Source organism: Pyxicephalus adspersus, chromosome Z (assembly GCF_032062135.1).
Source record: "Pyxicephalus adspersus chromosome Z, UCB_Pads_2.0, whole genome shotgun sequence".
Taxonomy (NCBI): Eukaryota; Metazoa; Chordata; class Amphibia; order Anura; family Pyxicephalidae; genus Pyxicephalus; species Pyxicephalus adspersus.
The window spans coordinates 11745704-11751341 of NC_092871.1; the positions used below are offsets into that span (position 1 = coordinate 11745704).

Consider the following 5638-nt stretch of genomic DNA (forward strand, 5'->3'; position numbering starts at 1 on the left):
CGTCATTAACACAATCAATTTTGGGGGGAACAAATTATCCTAACTGCGCATTTTTTGGAATAGGGAAGGAAACATTCATCACCGGAATACCCGGAGGAAACCCATGCAAACATGGGGAGAATCTGCAAACAGATAACGTCCTGGATGAGATTTGAACCTGGGACCTAGCGCTGCATAGAATATAAATATCTAGTGTGACATAACAGCATAAGAATTGTACAACATTGGTAATCTATGTAAGCTCATGAGTAAGACAGTAAATATTCCCTTATCTCGACGCGTTTTGCCTCTATAGGCTTCCTCAGGGGAGTTTTGAGATCACCATGCAAACAGACCGTACTAAGGGATTGGGGTTTAGCTATGTCTGGCTGGCTGCTAGGGTACATTGATTGCAAGCTGCACAAGGGTAAAAACTTGATTTCTATCCACACCCAAAACTGTATTATTTGTTGAGAATAAGTGTAAGTGTAAAATTATTTCTTTATATTTTCCTATGTATAAAATATAAATCATTTTGTTTCTGTTATAGGAAGTGCTCTGGAGTGCTATACATGTGGTAAAGATTGTAATAGTCCAGTAAAGACAACATGTCAAGTGGGACAGGACCAATGTTTTGCAGTTTCTCTTAAACAAGGTAAGTTGTCTTTCAATATCCATTCCCACAATAAATAAATAAAAAATAAAAGTGAACTGCAGATTGTATAATTTGCAACACAATTTGATAATATTATTAATATTATTATTATAAAATAATAATAATAGTAATAATAGTAAATAAATAATATGCCTTGTTGAATACAATGCACAGTATGAAGGGCAGGTTTTCAGGCACATTCTTGTTCTGGAAGGCAGTAAATGCTCCTTTTCTTACGTGGATTTTTGAAAGCTCAGCTCCTGCTCCTATGATCATCAATTTGCTATCTGATTTATTCACTAAAAAAGTACAGCTAGAATCTGCAAAATGCATATATCAGTTGATCTGATCATATTCAGGTTCACAGAGAAACAACATCTATTATGTCCATGGGGAAGATTGTTGATGGGAAACAAAAATAAACTGGTGTCATTGGAAGTAAAACAATTTTACAATTAGAGATGGGTCCCCTACACTGCTGTCACTGGCAGAAGGGCTCACTTACAATATTATTAATAGGAGAATTCCCCTGTTACATTGATGATCATTAGGAGAACTAACCCATTACATTGGGGCAGATTTAACGTTTTTCAAGATTGTAGAAAATGGATCAGCCTTTCTCAACAATGTTAACATGGGGGAACCCTTAAAAAATTTTAAGGTCTTACCATCTCTACAGCTCACAAAATATGAACAACGGGAAGAAGTCCCCTTACATTGCTAGCCTTAAAGAAGAATGTCACCCGTACAGATAGATCATTGGTGTCACTTAATCGAGAGAGACACAAACTGCTCATTGCTCAAGGAACCGGTAGCGACCTCTGGGGCCCTGGTTGAATAGGTTTGAAATAGACCACAAGATGTGAACCTTTGATTCAGCAATTCTGAAATACATTATTAAAATATATATTTTATGTAATCAGTTACTGTCCTCATTTGAACAACAATGTTGTTGTACTTTATCCATTATTTAATTTTATCCTGGTCAAGGACTAAAATCATTTGCTACCTAATTGGAAACAATTTTACCGGGATGTTCTTATTGCTGTGTTTATTTTACCAGGGTGCTGTCACTTTTTACACTATGTTTTTAGAAATTTAAAATGTTGCAAAACAAGTGTAGGCGATCATGATCAAATCATACTGGACACATCTAGTGTTTCATCGGGGGCAATAACAGTAAAAGGTAGCTGTGATATTGTATGGGCCAATGGAGAGCACCAACTTACCCAGGTCTCCTAAATCTTCTTAATATAATACGGCCATTGTTCACCGACCCAGGTTGCAGTTGTGTTATCTTAAATATACGTAGTGTATCTTTAATTGTTTTTATGTTCTTTATTTCTTTTTTCTTAGGAGACCAACACTTTGAAGCTAAAGGCTGTGGAAATAGTGTTTTTTGTCAGGAAAATTTAGAAAATCTCCCCCCTGGCTTCCCAACCGTCAAGCCAACATGTTGTGACAAAGATCTCTGCAACTCCGCCTTCACCAACATGATGTCCCTGGGGACCACCATTCTCTTAACTCTTGTATCTCTCTACTTCACTTGGTTCTGATTGGGTTCTGATTGGGTTCTGTACACAGAGCCACCTTCAAATAATGGCCTTACTACTAATAATGCAAAACTTTTATATTTTCTAACCCTGAGCAATCTGTACCCATCCAGAGGTTGAGGAGCTGGTAGAACATGCTGGGAAATGTAGCTCCTCAACCAGTGGGGAGGAACGCTCTTTCTATTGCTGTCCATATTGTAACTTTTTGCTTCTATAGGTTGTTATTGGTTGTTCTGCTGTAAATTATTGCTGCTACTACAGCCTCCCCATGGCTTATTTTGTTGTGTTTTCCTTTTTTTCACTAGTTTTAATCATAGCAATAAAACTTTCTGAATTGCTACAGCTAATAAACTGTTATTGAATATTTTTATCTGCAGCTACATTGCATAGGAGGAAGGAGGGGAAAACAATGGCATGAATGTATTTCCTGTACATAGTGCACAACAGCAATATTCCTATGGTCACCTAAGGGGTAATTAGTTTTCCAACTCCACCCTTCTGTAAAAAAATCATTAATTCCCAATTTTTATAGGTGAATTAAACTCCTCTCTGCTGGTTGACAATATATATGACTGGTTGACTGGTGCACTGGAGTCCTCTAATATTCATACACACAATACTGATATCTACATTTTAAAAGTTCAGTGTTAGCAAGAATATTTTAAACTCCCTGTTATACAAAAACTCAAGCAACCAACACACTTAGGCTACTAGCACCACTTTTTTTCCACCCGGCTGTCATCAGAACTTTTCCGTTGCCCTGAGCCTCAGCTGTCATACTGCACATGGCTAGCAGGGTTGCTTTGCTAATTTGATACATGTAACAGAAGTATATACAGTGCATCGTCTACATTTTTATACAGGATCTGCCCCAAAATGTAATTATAATAGTGTGTGTATTCATTATAACAAACTGCACCTTAACCTCCCTAGCGGTTCATTTCTTTCCGGTTTTATATGTCTAAAAGCGGTACATTGTTTTTCATGAAAATGTATTTTACAGTATAATATATTAGTATGAGTATAATAAAGTTTCAAACACAAAATAATGTAAAAATAATAAATTGAATAAATTAAAAAATCTATATATTTAAAAATACATAATTTACTCATACTATCATATTTACTGTAAAATAAATGTTCTTGAAAACAATGTACTGCTTTTACACATATAAATCCAATGTATTGCATCCAATACAGTTATTTTTTATTGAATGCAATACAAATGGATTTTGAATTTCCCAATTTGTCCATGTCTTTATTATGAAAATAATATGTCCCAGTAGTTTTTTTGTATATTAATCTGCCTCTTTACCTTCTTTCTATATACATACAATTACAAACATTTGCCTGTTGAGTGGTGCACAGGAGTCCTCTGATATTCATACACACAATAATGATATCTACATTTTAAAATTCCAGTAGAAGCAAGAATATTGAACTGGTACTCTTAAGCTGAGCACACAGGTGAACACGCCTAACTTTTTTATTTATTTTTTTTCTGTAATTTTGCCTGTTAAATGGTTATACAATAATATTAAGTGATTTACAAATTAAGAGAAGTTGCATTTTGAGAAGTTGTCCCATCATCTTTGAAAATAGGCTTTGAAGAGTAATCCCACCTTTAGTGTCAGGAAGTCTATATAGGTGTTACATTGTTTTAATTATATGGCTGATATTGTGAATTGTTTTTAAAATGCCAAGTGTTTTGCACCTATAATGCCATTTTAACCTCCTGGACAGTCCATTTCTGTCTGGATTTATATGTCTAAATGCGTTACTTTCATGAAAATTTATTTTACAGTATAAAATGAGTTACCCCTCCCTTGAGTTTCCAATCTATCTTGTGTTCTGTCGGAAGGAAAGAAGCAGGAAGAGAAGTGCATTGTGACAGGGACCGGTTAGGAGCCTTCTGTATATCTGGAAATATACAGATTTCGCAGTTTTGATGCTACCTCTTGCTCTCTAGCAAAAAAGGCAGAAACATTTCTGTCCTACGCTATAAAAAAAATACAGATTTTTCATTCTGATACTACTTGCTATCTATCAAAAAATGCAGAAACATTTTTGTATTTCTCTCAAAAAATACAGATATTTCATTGTTTGATACCTCTTGCTATTTACCAAAGAAGAAGGTTTGGTACAGGTGCATTTTTGCCCGAAGAAGTAAAAGATGAGCGGTAGACGCAGAGAAGGCGTTGGCGTTGGGCAACCTGCCACATCTGGCAGGGGGCATACTCCCCAGGCGTCTGCCACTGTAGAACAGCAGCAGCAGCAAACTGTTTGAGGCAGCAGCACAAGTTGTCAAACAGGTCTGAGATGTGTGCGGAGCACCAGTACGCTGGTAGATATATTGAGAGGACATACTACAGTCATACAGCCACGTCATGTGGACAGTATTATGGACTGGGTCTCAGGGGCCTCAAGTGCAGCAGGCTCTTCTTCTGCAGCAAGCTCTTCTTTTACAGCAGCAGCAGCAATGAGCCCAGCCGTGACAGGAGTTAGCATGTTTAAAGTGCCTGTACCTCCCGATGACTCTCCCTTGTTGTTTTACGAACAGCCTGGGGATCTGTCATTTCGAATTTCATAGCAGGAGACAGACATTGAGACCCTTGGAGAGTATGGTCAGCACTTGCTGGGAGAGGGTTCTGCATCAGTGGCTGCATTTGCAGAGGTTGGCCTAGATGAAAATGAGGATTATGATGACCGTGATATCACCTGGGAACCACCGGTGCATGTAAGGGCTACCAGCAGTACCGAAACAGATGCAGAGGAAAGGCAGTAGCAACAGACTGGGGATTGAAGGGACAAGAACTCTTGTCCGCTTTGCACAGAGAGGTTGAGGCTTGGCTAATGCCCTCCCGGCTCACAACAGGTAAAAAAGTGTGCGACTACAGGGCCAACTTTGTGGTCGCGCTGGGGATGGGCTGCATAACACATGTGCCTTCTTTGTACACGTACTGAACCTGGTGGTGCAGAAGTTCCTCCACACGTACCATGGACTGCAGAACTTACTGAGACAGACTCAACCCATCTGCAGCCATGTCCGCCGATCCCCTACTGCCGCCGATGCGCTTAGCAAGATCCAGCAGCAACAGAGGCTGTTACTGCATAAACTCATTTGTGACACTGTAACTGTACACACTGTACCCCCAGCTCCATGCCAGTTACCAATGCAATCCACGCTCCATCTCAGGGCCCACCGCCTCCTCCTCCTTCTGTTGCCCCCTGCCCAGTACTTAATTCACAAAAATTATAATACACACTTCCAGGTGTCATCGATGATGCACTACACACAGCTCTAGATGCCAGTTACAAATGCAGTCGCGAAATCGATTAGCTGAAATTTCGCAAACCCACCAGAAGTTCTAGGAGATTTGCCTTAATGATCCAGACAGTTTTTTACCTTTATGATCCAGAAAGCACAATGTTGCCAAATTACCACAGAACT

At 38.7% G+C, this 5638-nt stretch overlaps 1 long non-coding RNA gene across 1 annotated transcript; it reads left to right on the top strand.

Annotated features, from left to right (window-relative positions):
* Positions 1-462: 462 nt before the first annotated feature.
* Positions 463-2538, top strand: LOC140343475 (uncharacterized). The gene is made up of 2 exons (XR_011923341.1): positions 463-634; positions 1991-2538. It is a non-coding gene; the product is annotated as an uncharacterized lncRNA (long non-coding RNA).
* Positions 2539-5638: the final 3100 nt, after the last annotated feature.